Genomic DNA, 22,204 nt, shown 5'->3' with positions numbered 1-22,204 from the left:
ATAGGAAGCTTCCGTGACGTTGAGTAGTTTGAGTGAAAATGTGCTTTTGATGGAAAAACATCCCAGCAACAGGTCACTCTGTGGGTTTGTTTGGTGCCGTGGGGGGTTTAGCCTGAGAGTGAGACTGTGTTACTTATGGTCCAAACCTGGTACTGAAGGGGCCCAGGGAGTTCACAAGATTTACCTCCCTGCGTTTGTGAATCTAGACTGGTAGTTGGCACAGTCTCCTACCGTCAGTGCCGTGACCCTGGTGGGCAGTTTGCGGGGATGGTTGGAAGAGATGGGTAGGAAATCTAAGCAGCTGTCCTGCTTGCCATTCAGATTTTCCAGAAAACTTTTTACCTCTGGGAGGCAAGGTGGGGTCCGGTTATCATGGAACAAAGATGCAGGCCGTCGTGAAAACTTTCTCTTCCCTTTGCTTTCCTCTTCTTGCTCTCTCTCTGCTGTTCTGGGCCTGCTATTTTGCAAAATGTCAATTATTGCTCTTGTACTTAGGTCAGATTCACTCAATAAAATGCCGACCCCTAATCGATCCGTTCGTCTTCTCAAATCCCATACCTTTGCTGCTGGATAAATCTTGCCCCTGCCCTGTCGAATGCTGCTAGAGAGAGTCAGGTGACTCCGTTTTCTTGGCCTCCAACATCAGTTTGGTCTTGCAGCCTTTCTGCGTTTCTCCAGCTAGCTCCCTGCCATTCTCCTCCCAAGAAAGCTTTCCTCTCTTCTTAAGTCCCTGTTCACCACTTCTCCCAACCCTCTCAACTAATGGACTCGATCCTCACCATGATGAGAACAAAAGCCACTGGGTAGGAACTCCCTCAAATTCTAACCCACCTCCTCTCTATGATCTGTAAATTTCTCCACACTCTGCCTGTTCTTGTTCCTTCTTTCAAGTTTCCATAAGATGTAAGTCCTTCCTCTTGACCATGGCCATCCCCACCCTAGCTGCTCAAGATTCCACCCCCTCCCCACTCGTAGGAGCCTCAAACCATCCTTCCTCCTCCTATATTTGCAATATCGCCCATTCACATGGCACTTTCTCATTCACATTTATACATGTTCTGATGTCTCCCACCTGAAGAGCAACATACAAGCCCATCGTTTGACCCCATGTTTCCTTCCGGCCACAGCTTTTTGACCCTGGTTTTCTTCTCTGTCAAGATTCTTAGGGGCGCCTGGGTGGCACAACGGTTAAGCGTCTGCCTTCGGCTCAGGGCGTGATCCCGGCGTTATGGGATCGAGCCCCACATCAGGTTCCTCCACTATGAGCCTGCTTCTTCTTCTCCCACTCCCCCTGCTTGTGTTCCCTCTCTCGCTGGCTGTCTCTATCTCTGTCGAATAAATAAATAAAATCTTTAAAAAAAAAAAAAGATTCTTAGAGTTGTCTGAACCAAATGTCTCCATGTCCTCATCTTCCACCTGTTTCTCTTCCTATCGTAGTTTTGTCTCTGCTCTGCTCCCACTATACCATTGAAACTCTTCTCCCCAGAGATAATGATGTCCGTCTTACCATAAAATCCAATGGCCACTTTAGTTTGTATCTGACTTGTGTTCTCATTGGCATTTAACATAATTAACAGTCCTTCTTCTTAGAAGTCTTTCTTTCCTTGGCTTTCTTTGATGCCAAGCTCTCCTCATTTTTTTTTTTTTAACCTCCCTGGGTGTTCCCCCGAGAAGATTCCACCACATAGTAGGTGCTTAATAGATGGTCAAACAAAGAAATTGCATTTGTTATCCCTTTATTCCTTTTTTCTGTTCTTTTCTCTTTCTTTTTTATTCTCCCTTGCTGTGCCATGGATGGATCAGCTTCTTGCTCTCTGGTGGGAGATGGGGAGGGATTCTGGGCCCTTCCCTTAACCTGCATGATGTAAACCCAGTGGTCTGAACATCCATGGGAAGTCTCTTCAAGGGAAATGGACGGAGCCCTGGCCCCAGCCCTGATCTATGATCATGAAACCAGCAGAAGGGAAGGAGCCATTGAGCCAGGTGCACGAGCTGGATCATAATTTCTCAGGAAGTAAGAAGGCATTTTGGCAACATGTTATCAGCTCCTCAAAACTAGGGGCTATATCTGCTTTCTTCTTTGAAGGCCCTCAAAATACTTACTACTTTTGAATAACGTCTGGTGGCTGAAAAGCCCCCAACATATGACTCTATCTGGAAATTAGGAAATGCAACCTCAAGCCTAATTTTTGGATAAGTCCACATCTTCTTTCTATTAACAGAACCTGGATGCCTGTGGCCAAATGAAGGCAAGAAAAAGTTTTGTACAACTTTACCTTTGCTCTTTTTTTTCCCCTGGCATTTTGGCAGTGCTGTAATTGCCCATGGTCATGGGGAAAGAGAGAGCAAAATAGGTAAACTAAAAATATATTTGAACTATGAAGAGCATAGTTGGTGCCAGGAACCATGCTATGTCTTTACGTACACCAGGCTAAACTTCACGCCTATGGGTAAGTATTACTATTCTCATTTTACCAATGAACAAAAACTGAGTTTAGAGAGGAGCCTTCACCGTGTAGGCCATGTAGATAGCAAGTCAGAGAGCCAGGATTCGAACCAGCTCTGATGCCCCATAAGCCTCCACGTGCTACTCTCATCAAGGTCAGCACTGACCATCGTAGTGACGAACGTACCAGGTACCATACCCAGGACCAGTAATATTTACCCAGAGGTGCTGATACATTTATATTTAACTACCACAGATCTCATGACCTGTTCCTCTCTGTGGAGAGTGCTAGGAACAACAGAAAGAATAAATAAAAAAGGAAGAAAGAAAAGAAGTGGGTAGATCATCTCTCAGCGTAGATTCAGTCATTCAATAAAACCATTTATTGAGCAAGGCGTTTTACCTGGTGCCAGGTACTTGGGAGACTCCTAGATAAAGAAAATCCTATTCCTACTGTCAAGGGGTTTATAATTTAGAAGAGGAGATGAGGCAAGTGTCCAGAATCACAAGTTATGAGGAAGGATGTGATCTATGCCAAGGAAAGCTTCAAAGGGCTCTGCAGGTGAGGAGCGTGGACCAATATTCAGGAGCTATAGGTCAGGGTTACGTCAAGAACGGACACTTCCAAGAGCACGGAACATCCGCTGTGCTTGGGGGCAATAGACCCATGTAGCAACAAACCCGCCGAAGGAAGGACAGAAATAATGCAAAAGAAAGTGGGACAGGGAGAAACAACCGTTCACTATGAAGTTAAATTATATTTTACAATATTCCTAAACTACTTTTTTCTCTTTCTCTCCCTCTCTGTGCCTAGAAGCAGAAAGCCGTAAAGGAAAGAGGGAGAAAGAGAAGGAACAAATGTGAAGATCTGATTCGGAGTAAATCTTTGGCCACTGAAGTCCTCTGGCTCAGGTGAGACATGCCACAGCCCCTCCAGTGTTTGACTGCCACAGGGCCCTCAGGAATGTGTCACCAGGAGGAAATGGAGCCTGGTTTAAGTAACTCTAAAGCCAGATTTCGACTGAGATTGCCCCAAGGGTGCCCGGAGAAACAGAAGCAAAAGTAGATAATAAGCAAAATGGCTTGGCTTTTTTTTTTTTTTTTTTTTTTTTTTTTTTTTACTCCCTTCTTCTATCACAGAGCTTATCAGACAGGCCTTTCTGTTCCAGTGTATACGCTTTCCTAGGGTCCAGCAGGGGAGGGTGGGCTTATTAAACTGTGATCGGATCTGAAGGGTATGTAGTTTCTATTGTGGGGTTGTCGGCACAATGAGGGCGAACAAAGAGGAAGATAACGGGCATCCGGAGCATTTGCTGAAGCATGAAGAAGGGCCAAAAATATCCATACTGATTGCACCCCTGTCGGATTTGTGCCACTTTCTTAGGTCAGTGAATCCCTTCTGCTTATTGAACCGTAAGCCCCAGACAAAGTGCATGCCCCCGCGTCTCCAGGTAGCCCTGCTTGGACCGCCTGCCTGCAAGGATGTTTTGAGGATGGGGCCCCAGGCATGCAGGGCACCGACAGCGGTGGGAGTAAATCTATTTGCCACATTTGGACTTGATGTGCAGTTTCTAGGATTAGTGGGAAAATATTTAGATGGGCGAGGAGCGGTGTTTCCTCATGAGCTTCGTTTGAAACTGGAGGGCGTCTGCTGGAGGGAGGGCTCATTTCTGTCCCCACTCTGTGGAGCTTGGAAGGGAAAGGTAGGGCAACCAGTGAAGGGCTGATGTGTTTGTTGGGTCAAAACTGGGTCCAGCAGATAGGTGACTGGTTCTAAAATTGTCCTTTTGCTCTCTGGCTCTTTCCCAAGAGAGAGCCTCGTGTTTCATTGCTGTCATCTCTTTGTGTTTCAGACACTGGTCGCTCTGGGAGGCTCACACTGCTGAACTTGGCTGTTCAAGCCCAGCGCTCCTCTCTGGGGGAGGAAGGACTTTTGTCAAACTGTGAACTGCCTTATCGAGACTGATACGTGAATATAGAAGCGGATCCTCAAAGCCTCTGCTCGAACTGCGCTCAGACTTTTCTGGAGGGCATCTCGAGCCAAGTCCAGTGTCACGCAGAGTCTCCGGCATAATCCCAGTCCTTTCTGCTTCCCGAGCCACCTTCAGGTTCAGCTCTGGTCGCATCTTCTAGACTGAGAGCTGGTCGTGCCCCTCCCCCACCACACCTAGCTTCTCTGGGTCTCTCTAAAATGGTGCCTTGGTCAAGAAGGTAAGAGGTCAAGGACTTCACATGTCAAGGAGGCAAAAACAGGTTGTTGGATGAAAGATCAAGGGACAGTGAGTATGCTTCACCTGCGGCTCCTCACCATGAGGGGTCAACTTGCTCCAAGAAGGTGAGATGATTCTCGATGACGCTCAGTAGCTAGGAGTATAATCCTTAGTATTTCAGTGTTCTCAAAAGACCAAAAAACAAACAAAACAAAACAAAACCAAAGAACCAAACCAAACTAAAAAAAACTATGTGCAGAAAGCACAGATTATGTTAGGGTATAAAAATCCTTGTATTTCAAAATATGTGTGTATATGCAGGTGTCACGAGAATAACATTGAGTCGGTTTCTGAACGGTATACGGTCTTCCATTCAACAAAAAGTTATTGAACGTCTGCTGAGTTCTGGGCACTGTTCTGTACTGTGAGGATACAAAAGTGAACAAAACAAAAATGTTTCCCACATGGAGGCAGGAGAGGGGAATAAACAAATAGTCAATTATGACACTTCGTATGACATACAATAATAGGTTTAAGAAGAAAACAAAAACAGAGTGAGATGTAGAGAATTCTAGAGGCAGAAGAAGGCTTACAGTTTTAAATATGATGGTTGGGGCGGGCCTCACAGAGAAGGTGCCTTTGGGAAAGACATAATTGAGTGGAATAATCATGCAGCTATCTGGGGAAAGGGCTTTCTAGACGTTCATTCACAATAAAATGCATTTTAAGATATCTAATAAATACAAATTTTTCATCAGTGGCCCTCAGTCTAAAAACTTCACCTATCAGGGGAGCCTGGGTGGCTCAGTTGGTAAGCGTCTGCCTTTGGCTCAGGTCCTGATCCAAGGGTCCTGGGATCGAGTCCCACATCAGGCTCCCTGCTCAGCAGGGAATCTGCTTGTCCCTCTGCCTCTGCCCCTCCCCTCTACTTGTGCGCACCGTCTCTTTCTCTCTCTCTAATAAATAATTTCAATGTTTAAAAAAATAAAAATAAAAACTTTACCTATCTCTTTGAGGCCTCATATTTTGCGAGAACACTGAGACCGAGGGGTCCGCCACACCCTGTGAAGGGTGAGTCCCTCTCCAAGCAAAACAGAACCTTCCTCAGGGAAGAATCAGGAAGTTCTTGAGTGGCGAGGGGCACAATGGAGCAACTGTGTATCTTCAAGCAAAACCACATACACAATAAGCAAACAAATTAAAGGATGGAAACAGGAAAGGGGCTCCCACCAGATGGTCACCATTTATATCCTATTCTTTCCTCCTTTCATCTAATATTCAATAATGTTCAATTCAATTCAAATATAAACAGTTATCACATGTGGGACTAAATGGCTCCAAATATCACACCAAATCGTGCATGTTGTTCTCTAGACACTCGCGTGCAAAATAGAGGAAAGAACACATGAGTAGCCCAGGTCTTCTCCAAGGACGGGCCCACAGAATTAACTCCAGGGAGTAGCCTATGTAGTTCGTAAAAATGAGCACACTTCATCCTCTACTACAAAAACAAATGGAACTTGATTTCCCTCTGAGAGAAGAACACAATGGCTCCACTCTGCGGCCGAGGTCTCACGGCACCTAACAGAAGAGGAGTGACACTCTGAGCACCATGACTTCTCTCAGAGGCCTTAGGATTCACTTCTCTGCCCTTACCCTGACAACCATCAACCAAATAAATGAGGGCAACACTCCACTACCCAATGTTAGCAATCGACAGTTTCCCGATGTCAAAACCCATGTGATCAGAATCCATGGCAGCTAAAAACCCACATGAGAATCTTTCTTTAGCAGACACAGTGGGGATATCCAGCCTGAGGTGAGGAATTGTGTGTGTGTGTGGCAGGGGGCTGAGGGCAGGGGGCACCAGTGTGTGGCTGGAAGGGGATTTGTGAGAAAAACCCGTGTAAGGTGCCTCAAATTCTAGCCCTCACCTGTCACTCTCACAGAGCCCCTTTGGTGATTTCCTAACTCTATGTGCCTCAGTTTCTTCATCTATATAACAGACCACGGAAACAGTCTGTGTGTTATGAGACTTAGATGAGTTAATATTTGTGAAGCCCAACAGTCCCTGGAATATAGTAAGCACTTCATAATAACCAGTCGTTTTATGATTCTCAAGGAACAAGGAAAGATCTGCATCTCTACCTACTCTTTGCCTTTCTGTGTATTTTCTGAATTTTATGAAACCCAGTTTCAAACTCTGCTGAAGATGGACTGCAAGATGAAAAAGGAAAGGTGTAAGCTCTTTGTATGGAAGACAGAACCTGATGGAATGTCTGGCTGAGCCATGTTTCAGGTACACTTCTTCCCCTCCCTTTCCTCCCCCTCCTCTCCCTGTCCTCCTCCTTCTTCTGTGTCCTTTTCATCATCTTCTTCTTCTCCTCCTTCTTCTTCTCCTTCTTTTCTTCCTCTTCTCCTCCTCCTCCTACTTCTCTCCCCCTTCTTTTCCTTCTCCTCCTTCTCCTCCTTCTTCTTCTCCTCCTTCTCCTTTTCTTCTTCTCCTTCTCCTCCTACCTCTCCCCTCCCCCTCCTCCTCCTTCTTCTCATTCTTCTCCTTCCCCTTCCTCTCCTTCTCCTCCTTCTTCTTCCTCTTCTTCTTTTCCTCCTCTCCCTCCCTCTCACCCTCCTCCTTCTCCTCCTCCTCCTTCTTCTCCTTCTTTTTCTTCTTCTCCTCCTCCTCCCCCTCTCCTCCCCTCCTCCTCCTCTTCCTCCCCCATCCTCCTCCCCTTCTTCTTCTTCTTCTTCTTCTCCTTCTCCTTCTCCTTCTTCGTCTTCTTCTTCCTTCTCCCCCTCTTATAGAGGAAGGGAGAATTGTAATTCTATACATATTTTAAAGAGTACCAAACATTAACAATATTGTTTTGTACAGCAAATTTTATTTTAGATTTGCCCCCATATTTACCATGCTCATTGTTTTCCATTGCTCCCTGCACCTCCAATCTTCTATTTGAGATTATGTTCTTTCTAACCCTCACTTCTATATTCTATCCATTTGACTCTCTGTTCTTCCTTGTATAATATTTTCTTCTGGTTTATTTTCCACTTCACTGATACCTTCTTCATCTGTGTCTAAACTGCTCTTATACCCATTTATTGAGCTCATAATTTTGGCTTTATGTTTTTCAGTTCTAGTATTTCTACTTGCTTCCTTTTCAAACCTTTTTTATCATCTTTCATACTTTCCAAATTTTTTCTAAAGTTTTTGAGTTTTTGGTCTTTTTTCCCCCCTTGAACATAGAAAGAAAGTTACCTTAAAGAATAGTTCTGGTAATTGCACCATCTGGAGCCCCTCTACATTTATGTCCGCGTTCCACTTTTTCTTGTGGTTTTCATTTATGTTGTCTCGTCTCTTTTTTGTGTGCCTTGATATCTTTAATTTTTGTACTTGACATTGTACTTGAAAAACTATAAAAATTATGTGAGATCTTTTCTTCCAGTAAGTTTATTTCTTCTTTTTCCAGGCATCTGGGTACACTAGTACTCTTGGGTCATCTCAATCCAATTTCAGGGACGAAGATTTTCTGTGCCACCCAGATTATTTGAAGCTGAGCTACAATCCACGTGAGGATTGACTTACTCTTCTTCTGGTATTTCTCCTTTCTGGGTCTCTAAGATCGAAGGGTTTTCCAGAGCCTTCCACACTTGGTGTGCCTTGAACACCTATTTTTTGTCCTCCTAGCCCCATGAGGCTTCTGTTCTATTCTTGATTTGGTTTGATTAAATCTTATTTTGGTTAGCTTTTTGGTACCTTCAAGAAGACTTTTAAAATAGTTTTTTTCAGATTTTTTTGATTGTCTTCAGCAAGAGATTTGTTCAAATTGACCCAAGGGTACTATTATTTGTCAGTCCTTCCACCAAGACATTTTTCTGGAGTTCTGTAAATGGTATGGCTGAAAGATCTCTACACAAGTCCTGTCTTTACTGCTAACAAACAGTATGAATTTCAGCAAATAACCTTAGCTTTCTGGATTTTATTTCTCTTTTACATCAGGAAAGTCAATTAGATGATCTTTAGTCTTCCTTCTAAGTCCAAAATTTTACGATTTCTTGGCTTAAGACTTTCCAAAGAGAAAAGTATAATACATTAGGAACAGATTTCTTTAAACTTGTGGGAGTTTAAACTGACTAAAAATATCAAACATGTTTGCTTTATTCTAATCCCAGTATTTTTTTTAGGAAAATGTTTCCTGATATTCAAGCTAGTGACTGATTCCATCATTCTTTTATCGGAGGATGGAGGAAGCCTGAAGCCCATCTGCGTCATCAAGATCCGCTCAGACAGTAGCAACCACTCGAGCTTTTTAGAAGAGAACATTTAGGGTGAGTGATTGTTGGCCAGGTACTGGGGAGTTCTAAAGGGGAACAAGGAACTCTAAGGAACTAACTGCTTTGTTGTAGCTCCCTCCCCTCGAACTGGAGGGTCAAAGAAAAGAGGACAGAATTACTAAAGCATAGAAGCTTGGAAGAAGGGTCTGTGGAGACAAAACTCAGACCTTTGCTGGTGCTTGTGTCTCAGGAACTTTGAGGAGAGTCCTCAGGGGCTGGAACTCAGCTTTTGAGGAGAGTCCCTGTTGGATAGTCTGATGTTGCTGATGGGGCACAATCAGGCTGGTTCCAGGAGTGCTGGAAGAGCTGCCAACGGCCATCGATGACTGCGACAGGAACAAACTTCCCTCCAGGGAAAGACACAAACAGGAGCCAGTCTCTTCTCTCTCATCCAGCCTTACAGCCTCTCTCTACTGCCCCCAACTGGCAGAGCCTCACATAGAAACTGCCCACAAAGGAGAAACCTGCCTCAGCGATTATAAAAGGATGGGTTTAAACTTTTTTTTTTTTTAAGATTTTATTTATTTATTTGACAGAGACAGCCAGCGAGAGAGGGAACACAAGCAGGGGGAGTGGGAGAGAAATAAGCAGTTTCCCAGCGGAAGAGCCTGATGCGGGGCTTGATCCCAGGACCCTGGGATCACGCCCTGAGCCGAAGGCAGATGCTTAATGACTGCACCACCCAGGCGCCCCAGGATGGGTTTAAACTCAACAGACAATATTTTAATAACCAGCACACCATCTTCGCAATCAGCACTGACTCTGGTTTATTTTGTTATCCTGTCACTGTGGATTATTAGAGTTTTAAAATTATAAGTTGTGTTTATGCCCCAGGTGTTTATGTTGTTTTACTTGGACATACGACGTCTACGTAAAAAATATGGGTACACTAATACATAGCAAAAAATAAAGAAGCAAGACTTCAGAGCAATAATTGAAAAGATAGTCACTTGAAGAAGCAAAAGCTTATTTCTTAGTCCTGTTTTCAACCTACCTGTATTTTACTATTTAATAAATTCCCTCACCTTAGCTTGTGCAATACTCCCTTCACCGTATTGTAATACACCATGAGAAGTCAATTCTTGCCCTGTATCCCCAAACTAGCAACGTTTGAAAGTTCATTGTACTGAGTCTCTGAAGGGTCTCTATGATTCATATGCTCTAACAGGAGCTTCTGCCTAAATACAGAGACTCCGAAGGAGACTTCCCTTGAATGACCTGTGATTAATCTGGTTACTTGTAAACAAATAAGCTTCCTTCTGCTTTAGTTTGCTGCATTCCTCTGTCCCTTTCTTTCTTTGCCACTATAAAAGGACTGGCTCACATTGCGTTAAAAGTCGAATTTCATTTACAATGACCTCTGCAGTGCTATTGCAATTATTTGTATTATTGTGAAGTTTGTTATATCTAGTGATGTTTGTTGTTAATCCACTATTTAATCGGGTTTCCCGAATCCTTGTGTTACACTGAGACCCAATTGAAACAGTGATGTTTGTTTAATAATAAATGGGTTACTTATATATGGTGGAATGGTCAGGGATTTTCCAAACCAGCTGAAGAGATGAGAGCTCTATGTTCTAGAAATTTATACCCCCCAATATCAGCATGAGGACTAACATCTATGCAGCTAAACATACCTATACATTTACCAATATAGGGCAACCGGCATAAACCAAGTCCAAAGTAGAGCGTTATAGCAATTAAATATAGACTTTGCTATCTGTTAGGAGTAATGATACGAAGAAGGACCTCAAGGAGTGACGTGCTTGATACCACCATTTGTTAATCAGGCTTCTCCAGTTGCAAACAATAGAAACCCCCTCCAGTAAGTTTAAGTAGACCCAGACTTTATCGTAAAATATTTAACAGTGTACAGCTTCTCTGAACGGGCTAGAGCCACAGTCTTGGATGCAATGCCTCAAGGAACAGTGCCCAACACTAGGACTACTCCAGTGACCATTGCAATGGCCCTCTAATGAAAGGGCATCGAGTTTCCGTTAAGCAAGATGGTAAGTTCTAGAAATCTGTATGATATCGTACCTGTGCTCACCAATAGTGTATTGCACACTTAAAAAACTCAGAGGGTAGGTTTTATGTTAAGTGTTCTTACCACGATAATATAAAAATTTTTGAAATACATAAAAATAAAAGGAGTCTAAAGTGTAGACACTGTAAATTGTCCTTTTGATTCTGAGTTCTGGCCTCTACCAGTAGGAATGCTGTCTCTAAGCCTGAAGCCGTCCGGGTTCTGGACGGCATTTCTTCCTGATACAGTCTTATGCAACCACATCTGGTTGGTTGAGTCTAGTGCACATCCCCTGTGCCCTAGCTGCCAAAGAGGCCGAAAAAGCATGTTTCTGCCTGCACGGAAGGGCTGAAGGAGCAAGTCCGGGAGGCACTGACTCACACAATAGGGAATTCCCAGGCACAGGATGAATGTTTAAAGGGACTGGCGACCAAAAAGAATGGAAAATGCCGAAGTCATTTCTCAACGTGACTTAGCATCTGTCTCTTAATATCTCGCGGCGCTGGTGAAAATGAAGATTTCTGGGTCCTACGGCCAAATCCAACAGATTAGGAACTCCGCAGGGGAATGGGCAACATACAGTGTCCACGGGCTCCTCAGATAATGTGATGAATGGCACTGAGTGAGACGCCCGTATGCAGTTTATATTTTCAAAAGCACTTTGAAAAATTGTATTTGATTTACCGTTAGAAGTGAGTAAGTAAAGCTATTAACGGCTACCTCAGTCGGAAATCAACATCTCTGTAATTCTATACAGAAAAGCCTTCTGCAGGGGGAGTGAAGCATGAGAGACTATGGACTATGAGAAACAAACTGAGGGCTTCAGAGGGGAGGGGGTGGGGGAATGGGATAGACTGGTGATGGGTAGTAAGGAGGGCACGTATTGCATGGTGCACTGGGTGTTATACGCAACTAATGAATCATCGAGCCTTACATCGGAAACCGGGGATGTACTGTATGGTGACTAACATAATATAATAAAAAATCATTAAAAAAAAAAAAAAGAAAGAAAAGCCTTCTGCTATGGGCAAGAGAAATAGTAGATATCTGCTCTTCTGTCCGCAGGAGGAGCCTCAAAGGAGAGGAAGGAAGACAGTAGGAAGCTGGACCGCTTGGGTTTGAGTACACTGTATCCCACCAGCAGTGTGGGGCAGACTGTATTTTCCAAAGATGGCCACAACAACGTGTCTCATCCACACACTATGCTAGAATCTTTAACACATCCACACTTCCCCATCAAGAGATGGAGGCGGTTTCTCCTCCGTTTGAATCTGGGTGGGCTGCTTGAGCCAATTGAATGTAACCAAAGCAATGCTTTGTGACTTCTGAGACAAGCTCATGCAAATCTTGCACATTTCTACCTGGTCCTCTGGGTGCACTCACTCTGGGAATCCAGCCATTGTATTATGAGGAAGCCCAAGCAACCCACGGACAGGCTGACACCCTGGCTCACAGACCTGGCCGACCTCCCCGGTGACTTGCCAGCCATGTGAGTCATCTTGAAAGCGGATTCTTCAGCCCCCAACCCCACCCCCCCCAGCTGAGCTGTCCTACTTGGTACCATACAGAGCGAGGACAAGTCTTTCCTGCCGATCCTTGAAAAATGGTAGATTCATGGAAAAACTAAGCAATTGTACTTGTTGCAAGCCACTAAATCAGGGTGGTTTGTTACATAGCAATAGATCACTGATAAGGAGATGAGTTAATTAGCCTCTTTGAGCTGAGGTTCTCTGTGTGTAAAATGGGGGATAATAACTGCATCAACCTCGTAGACTTGTAATGAGCATCAAATATTATTAAATGTAAAGCACTCAGAAAATAGCCTGACTTACAATAGGAGCTGTGTAAGTGTTGGTTTGAGGGAAGGGGTGAGGGTGGATGCGAGGAACACGAGGACACAGACAATCCAGGATCCCTTTAGACATGTCGTAAAATTGGCCCAAATTTCACAGATCTCAGCGGGGGCGAGTTAATTTAGTAAGTACTCAAATGATAACTTTTCTTAGAACAAAAAATGAGTTTCCCTTTTAATTTTCCCTATAATTTCCACTAAACTAATTTCAATCCATATGTAATTAAATCATATTATTCATTCTTACCATGAACCATTTATTTTTATCAATTCCAAGTCAGATTTCAGAGGTGAGTTACCGGATTCTGTTTCAAATCTCTCTCCCTTCCTGAGTCACCCTAGCCAATTACCTCAGTTCTGTCCAGAGACTTAGTAATTTCCGAATAAACACGTGGAAAAGAAACAAATAATCAGAAACGATACCAATGTTACTTCTCCCTTTTTTCCAGCACACAGTTGTTTACCAGGCAGATAACCTGTTGGGAATAGCAGAGCTGAGAATCAGAAAATCGAGCACTGCAGCTCAAATATGATAGAATCTCCCTGGGCACTAAAATGTCATAGGAATGAGGGGCCAGGGGCTGGGCCATTGCTCAAGGAGACAGCCGGCACAATGAGAAGGATCTAGAAGGGCAGGTGATCCTCGTCAGGTCACAGTCATATAAGCTTCCATCACCTAGCAGATGTCTCTGGGACAGGGACAGACTGCCTAGTTAACAGGAGTCCTCTCTTTTTCCCACTATCTCAAAATACTGGTAAGACAGTGTATTCGTCCCCTATTGCTGCCAAGAAAAGTGCCCCCAAAACTCAGCAGCTTAAAACAACAAACACTTATTATCCTGCAGTTTCTGGGGATCAGGAAGGAAGGATAGGTTTAGCTGGGTGGCCCGAGATCTTGTAGGAGGTTGTGGTTAAGCATTGGCTGGGGTTACAGTCTCATCTGAGAGTATGACACAGAAAGATCTTCTTCCAGGATCACCCTCATGGTTGGTGGCAGGAGGCCTCAAGTCCTCACTGGCTGTTAGCCAGAAACTCCAGTTCTCCAGCGAGTAGGCCTCTCCATAGGGCTACTCACAACATGGCAGCTTGCTTCCCACGGAGCAAGTGGTTCAGGAGTGAGAGACAACGAGAGAAACTTAGAAGGAAGCTGAAGTATTTTTCTAACCTAATCTTGGCTGTGACATGCCACCCCTGCTACCGTATTGTATTTATGTTATTGAACAGCCCTGGTATGGTGTGGGCTAGGACTACACAGGGTATGGATACCAGGGGCCAGGGATCACTGGGGCCATTTTCAAGACTACTCACCACAGCCATCCCTGTGTGAAAAATTCTTTGTGTTCCTTTCAGGTCTCCTCTCAATGTTTATCTTATCATATTTCATCTCTATTGAAGTATGGGATGGAAGCTAGAGAAGGCTTGAAGCACCCTGGCCTTTCACTGTACTCCAGTCAAGTCCTGTCAATGGCTCTCTATTCAGGTGCTACCATGTACATGGCTCTGAGCTGACACCACATGGACTGCGGACATGAACAGCTAGGGCGCCTGTCCCCTGAGAGCTGGCATTCTTCTGAGGGCAAAGAAGTCAGATTGTGCATAATTACAAGACAAGACAAAATATAGCAAATACAAAATAAAGAAGTTGTGTTTATATCAAGAATGTAGTGAAATGCTATTTATGTCATTTAACTTTTCATTAGTAAATTGAATGAAGACATTAGGCTAGGTGATCTCAGGAACCTGTCCAACTTTCAGTTTTCTGAGGATTGTATGCCCAAAGAATACAGAGAGTGGAAGGACACTTAGCCTGGCCTCATGATCAAGAAGATTCCAGAGTTGGCTGACATGGCCTTCTGGCCCTCAAGGAATTATGGGATGTGTAGGCTGAGAAGGGAGGTGGAAGGTGAGGAATGCAGTTCACTCTGAAGTGGCAGAAGCCAGAACTCACTGTTTCATTGTACTTTTGTACAGTGCCCTGCCCTCTGTTTCCCAGAGACAGCATCAGCAGTACCTGAGGTCTTGCTAGAAATGCAGAATTGCAGGTGTCATCGGAGACCTGCTGAATCAAAGTCTGCATTTTCAATAAGAGTTTCAGGTGGTTGGTATGCACATTAAAGTTGAGAAGCTCTGTTCGACAACCGTCATTGAGAATGGAGTATTACTTGTATTTCTCGGTGGTATGTATGCATCCAGACCAGGCTGACAGATGGACATGGTGAATATTTGGAATGTACGGAGATCTCTCCCTCCCTCCCTCCCTCCCTCCATTTTCCCCTCCCTCTTTTTCTTCCTCCCTGCCTTTCTTCCTTCTTTCCTTCCTTCCTCCCTTGCCCCCGCCTCTCTCTCCCCTCTTCCCCTCTCCTTCCATCCCTTTCTTTCTCCCTCCCCCTCACCTGCACTGACATTATCTTTTTATTTTTCTATGGAAATATTGAAACAATTGAGACTTGTTTTTGTTTTTCTCCATCACTTAGAGCTTATCCCTTTCATCTTTGATTCAGCCAATTCCCTTCAAAGCTAAATATTAAACAGATCTGTCTCCTGACAGCTGACCCCAAATTGGGACATGCCGTGGTCTTCCCCTTGGGGGTTGAGAGCTGAGCCGACAAAGGTAGAGGAGAGACAGGATGGAGCCAGTTCCTGTCCCCTGGGGAAGCCCAAAAGTTGTGTCTCTGCCTTCACATCAGCCAAACAGCCAATAGCCAAACAACTGATAGCTTCTGGAAGGCATTCTTGTAGAAATTCCTTCTTTTGCCAGAGGGTGAAAGGGTTGCTAATTGATTTTGTCTGCCTTTCAGATGGACTCAGAAAGACACAGGGTTTGAATTCTAACAGAGAGATAATGTTTTTAGATACCGGACCAAAGTTTTTATGTACGCCATGTGACCTAGCTTGGCACGTTAGTACTTTTTTTTTTTTTTTTAACCAGACTGTCATTCTCTTCAGTGAAATAGGAGCAGTAAAGTTCATTAGTTTGACCACCTTCTAAAAAACTATTTTTCAAAATGTTTTGAAACTATGTTTCAAAAACTATTACGTATTCACAGCAAATTAATAAAAGAGATCTAACTCTCCCCAAATGCTTTGAGACACAAGTGGCTCTGTTTCTCATGGTAGAGATGGGTGGGGGTCCCGTCCTGAAGACAGACCCCCACCAGAGAGAACCCACCTCAGACTGTCTACTGCCTCCAGAGCTTGTGTCTAAACACAGTATCTACTGGCTTCACATCAGATGTGCTGTGTGTTGATATGTGACAAGATGGAAGAGAGCAGTTAGTTAGAGAAAACAGAAATGACAAAGCATCAGTTTGCCTTACCATTTCATGCTCAAGTGAGAGAGAGAGAGAGAGAGAGAGAGAGAAAGGAAGAGAGATTAACCTCATTCAGAGCTTTAATTTATATCCTTTGGGTTTTCGACATCACCTTCATATATCTTTCTATACTTCACATATTTTTATAATAGGTCTAAAATCTTTCTAAATCAAGCAAGAATATAAATTTCTTATTGGGTAACTGTCCGTTCAAAATTAATTTTTATGTTTTTTTAAACCTGAAGTTACTCTGGAGTTCAGTAATCAATGGCTTTGTAACTGCTATTAAAAACCAAGGGCTCCTCCTAGTGATACTGCTAAATCAATGCAGTGTACGAATTCCAGGTACATTTGTTGTTGTTGTCATCGTCCTCGTCGTCGTTGTCGTCGTCGTTGTTGTGTAACAGGTTCATTAACCTTACTAAATATTGTCTGAGACTCTATTGAGTTTTCAGACCAATAATGGATGTTATTTTAAGAAACTGCAGTAACTCTTTCCGGCCACTAGGGGCCATTTGACTAAATTATCTTTCCATTTCAAGGGAGAGATCCCCAGTGGATCACTAGGGGGTAAAAGGAAGACCTGTTTCCACTCCAAAGTGGGCTATTCTTAGATGTAGAATCAGGCTCATCATATTCAAAAGTTCAGTATTTCTCTAATTTGGTTATCATTCAAAATGTCTTCAAAAGGGAAAACCATGTATATTCCCTCAGTATTAATCCTAGAACCGGTTACGGTACAGCAGTGAGGCGCCTACAAAGAGACCGCTCTGGCTTATTTATAATCACCAGCAAAAGTGGAGTAGAATGAAAACAAAGAAGCTGACACCCCTTTTACTATTATCTGCTTTAGTCACTACAGCTTGCCTACTCCTTACCCTAAAAAAGAAATCCCTACTGCCCCCTTCCAAACCCCCCACCCGCTATCCCCTTTTATCCTCTGGGTAAGATGAGAAGGATTGCACCATGTGCTCAGGGGGGAGAAAAGTGTTCTTTTCTTTCTCCTTCCCTGTCTGTGATGATTTATTAAGCAGTACCATTCCAGGCCAGGTACACGAGGCACCATCGTCTTTTCGAAAGCGCTCGGCAGATTTTAGAAGACACCATCTTCCTGGTTTTACCGATGTTCAGCACCAGAAAGGACTATTGGATGTGACAGGTAACTGCACAGGTCCTCGTGACCCAGGGGGCTTTGCGGCATTGGCTGGAACACGACCAGGGCTCGGCTGCCTGCAGGAAGACCTCTCCTTTCTTTTGATGAGGTTACAAGATGGTTCGTCTGTGAACTTGTGGAAATAATTTTGAAGGCAAGTACCGCAAGCTGGTTTGTTGTAATTGTATTTGAGTACTGTTGAGTGTAAAATTGACGTGTCCTCTTCATAATTAAAGTTGTCATCTCCAGGTTTTATTTGGTTTTAATCATGCTTGAACTTGCAGATTTACCTTAAAGCTTAGATGTTTCATCTCAAAATGCAACTGGCTGTGTGAGCAGAGCAGAGAATGCAGTAGCAGGCTAGAATTTTCTTCCATAAAGTGCTGTGTTATCACAATACAGTCCTGGTCATCTGGACAGCCTGTTTCTGCCACGTAAGGTGATTGCTCAAGACAGGCTTTCAGGATTGGTGGACATTTTCCCTCCCGATGTCCATTGTGTTGGGATATCAGGGTGAGGACTGAATTTTCCTGGTTGGAGTCTTGCTGTGGTTGTAGATTTTTTCTCCTGGTATATGGAATGGTGGGGGGAAGTCAAGTTGGAGCTTTAGGATGTGGACAGCAGGCAGGAGCTCTGCCTGCAAATTACAGCAAGGTCTGAACTCACAGGACCTGGCAAAGAGACAGGGTGGCCATGGTTGGCTTGGGCCCCAAGCCAGGGCCCCTACAGCGCAGGAGCCGAGCTGGGGCTTCCTCCCCAGGCCGCCGCAGCTCAGCCCATGCTTGGATGACAGACAAGCTTTGCTGCTTCTCCTGAATCATGGAAACAAACAGGCTGGGCCAGGACGGAATAAATGAAGCAGAAGATTAAAGAACATTTGCAGAGAGATGTGGATTAGTGATCTGGAGAGGCCAGTTTTGTCTTTCCCACTCTCTTGTTTTTCCAAGTATCATCTTATCGACCTTCTCCTTTCAATCTTGGGGCGGGATGGCTGCTCAGGCAGCTCAGACCTCTGCAGGGACTTCTGGAGGCAGAAGTGCAGGGAGGACCCGGAGCCAGTGCAGGGAGAAGTCAGAGCCTTGTCTGTAGGCTTCTTCATCCAGACGGAGAAGGTGCTCAGGGTCTGTACCTTCTGCAGCCCGTAGTCTTCCTGGAGAGCTGAAGGGAAAGAACAGGGACACTCACAGAGCCCTAGGTTCCCTGGTTAGTTCTACACTCTACTCCTTCCTCTCTCCCGACAAATTCCAACGCCCCCGGGATGTCAGGTTTTTTTTCAAGATCCGTTTGAGCTCACCATGAACTGCCCATGGCGAGAGCATCAATCCGTCTGTCTCTTGAGACAGTCTCGGGTGTGTTTATGAAATGAGCCCTGAAGAGTCCAGTTTCACAATCAACCATGTGCCTAAAAATAGGAGAGGTTTTGTTCCAAGATAATTTTGTCTTTAAACAGCAAGATCAACAAAAGATGCCTTCAGGGAACTGGTGGTCCTACAGTCAAGTTTAATGAAAGTCTGCACTCCCTCTCCGAGAAAGGGCAGGGAGGAGGCTCCAACACAATCCTCTTCCCATCTTCTCACGCTGACCGACAGTAGGGACGAAGCCCCACACAGTAAATTATGACTAAGCCATTAGGACTCTATCACCTGGCGGTGGTGGTCCTATCTAACGAGGTATCTCAGGGCTAGGCATGGCATAATTGGTTGGAAAGCTTTTTATGAAGCTCAGAATGCTGATTGCCAAGCCTCTTTTCCTCCACATTTTAAAATCCCTGGATAATTCCCTGGAAATGTAATCCGGATGTTTCTGACTCATGTATTTTCAAACCTGTGCCATTGTTGTGTTCAAAAGGCATTTGATAGAAATTCAGACTGAGCTTTTTTGTCTTTATCCAGTCAACGATTCCTGTAAATAAGATTCCCAAAAGTCAGCATGGGTGGCTGTGAAGTCTGGCCACTTCTGTCTTGTGTTTGCTTACTTCTTTCTCACTGGTCTTGTTACATTTCCAAAGAAGCCAGGAAAGCGAGGTGTCATCCCATCCCACACTACCTTTGGGGTGGAATATCCTTCCCCTGAGCTGGCAAACTGGGATCCTGTCAGTAAGCAGTGAGGTGGTATGGAGTTTCTAGCAAGTCAGCTTCGGGAAGGGAGTAAAAAAGAGTAAAGCCAAACTGAGTATGAATTCCCAGGTTCCCGCCATGTTGTAGGAAACACTTTCTATTCTCTCTGGTAGATAAGGAGACGGTTTGGCCTTGCTGTTATGCCAGTGGGTAACAGATCCCCAAACACAAAGCAGATTCAGTATGAGGTTTTGGAGTCAAAGATTGATAGGGTAGATCTCCTAGTAGGTAGGGAAGAGAATCAACATTTACTAAGAACAGACCAACTACATGCCATACCCTATACGTACTCCAGTTTCCAAGGCTGTGATTTTGTTTGCGTGTGCAGAGTTTTGTGGAATTTGTTTGAAAGTTCTGGCAAAAGGTCTGAAGATCCTCCAATTTCCCTGCAGAATGTTGTCCTCGTCCACCAAGCACACAGCTTTGAGAAGGATGCATATAGAATGATAAGTGAGGAAGGAGGCAAGGACCCAATCAATCCTTGAAATAAATGGAGCAAAAGATGCTTCATATTGACCCCGCATTCTTCCCAAAGGGATTTACCTATGCCTCTGTGCAGTACTAATGCAGGCCTGGAAAATACAGAAGGAGGAAGATTTTTCTGTTGAATGCTTTATTTGTGCCAAAGACAAGGTTGCTAAAGCTTTTTAAAAACATAGCAGCAATTGGCTCTGTTCAAATGGGCTGATAGTAAGTGGGTGCTCTGTCCCCCAAAAGATTCCAGAATCCCACATGGCCTGTATTAGGCTATCCCGATTCAATTCGCTTTGTTCTGATGGAGAGGAAATATAGCTCTCTATAGATCCGTGTTCTCAAAGTCCTTTAACTACACTGATTTTTAAAAGGAACATGTTTGCAAGATTGAACAAAGATGCTGGGATAAGAATGGACAGTGTGTTACAAGAGATAAAAATAGGAATAAAAGAGCTCATGAAAATGGGAATTTTTTTTTTAAACAGTTGACTCACACAAGAGATAAACCCATAGCCATGTTTATATTATAGATTTTATAGAACATTGCTTCCTAAGAAATGGTGGCTTCCATTTCTCTAAATCTACTGGAGTATATATTCATCTCCTTTTGATTTGGGGAGGAAGAGAAACCCATGACAGAAAAGATGTGAAGTGATTGAAATGTCCTTGCTGCGCCCCCACAGCATAATTACACATAAGATTAACCTCATAATATAATCTTATAAATATTTGTGTTTGACATGAATCATAATGATGACAGGAGTCGCTTCTGTTGTTGAGCCTTTGTTCTAGTCCTTGGACATAAATTACTTCATTTAATCTTCTCAGTAATCCTATTGAAAAAAAACTGAGAGATTTGAAATGATTTTTCTGAGACCACATCCATCATGCATAGATTTGAATTTCATGTCTCTTTGACTCCCAAATCCACACTAATTCATGCCTCTTGTTCTTAAAATGGCATTGACGTATAAAGGGGAAGGGAACAGGGGATGAAGGGCGAGAGCCATTGGCATCTGTTCAGTACCTGGTCTGTATCAGGTATTTTAAACATATTTTCAAATGTCCAGATTTACAGAATTAATAAGTAGGTGGGCTAGGATTTAACACTAAGTGGATCTGCTTCTACAGTTCACGCGTGTTCTCTCACCCAGACTTGTTGCCTGATATCCTTGAAATCGAGTTACTTTATGTGAATTTTAAAAAATCGAAATATGATGGATGAGAAAAAAACCTAAAAAAACCCCGCAAAATTGAAATATGTATTAAAGTTAGATTAGGAATCACTTATTTCTGAATCTAACTAAAAGCAATATTGGGAATTAAATTTCAAACATTAATGCCCTGGTTATCCATTACTGCGTAACAAATTATCCCACAGTATAGTGGTTTAAGAATAACAACTTATTATTTTTATAGTTCAGATTCTGTGGGTCAGAAATTTAGGCAGAGCACTGTAGTCATGACTTGGTTCTGTTCCATGATGTCTGGGGCCTCAGTTCGGAAGACCTGAATGGCTGGAGAGTGGAAAGGCTAAGGACTGAATAAGCATTTCTCTCTCTCTCTCTCTCTCTCTCTTTCTCTCACACACACACACACACACACACACACACACACACACACCGGCTCTCTAAATGGCAAGCTTGTGTTTCCTCCCAATATGGTGGTCTCAGGCTAGTTGGACTCCTTAAATGGCAGCTCAGAGCTTCAAGAGTAAGTGTTCCAAGAGATAGGAAGTGAGAGCTACTTGTATCTTAAGTCCAGGATAACCAGAAATAAGGTCCATAGTCTGTTTCTACTAGATTCTACCATATTTTGCAGGTCAAAGCAGCCACAGAAACCCACCCTAATGCAAAGGGAGAGAATAGTGACCCTACCTGTCAATGGGAGGAGTACCAGAGATTTGGGGGTCAGGGGTCAGTTTTTAATCCGCCACGGTTAACTTCAAAATTGTTCAAATACATTCATGTTGGCTGAATCACTGATGTTATTGTGACAGACTACACATGAACTGTTTTTCCTTCCAGGCATTATCCAAACTTGTCAATAGATATTAATATTAGCCAACTACTATAGATATCAGTCATTGTTTGGCCTTGCTTGTGCCTACATGTGAAGATCTTAGAATGTATCTGAAGGGAGGAGTAAAAAAATATTGGTAGGCAACCATGTCCGAAGCAACCATGGAAGGCCGTTTGCCTAGAATGGTTCATTTAATCCTCTCAGTTACTTTATTTTTTTTAATGATTTTTTATTATATTATATTACTTTAATGCATTATGCCCA

Source organism: Ursus maritimus, unplaced genomic scaffold, assembly GCF_017311325.1.
Source record: "Ursus maritimus isolate PB19 unplaced genomic scaffold, ASM1731132v1 scaffold_31, whole genome shotgun sequence".
Lineage (NCBI taxonomy): Eukaryota > Metazoa > Chordata > Mammalia > Carnivora > Ursidae > Ursus > Ursus maritimus.
The sequence above is the reverse complement of the archived record's forward strand: the minus strand, read 5'-3'. Positions refer to the sequence as shown.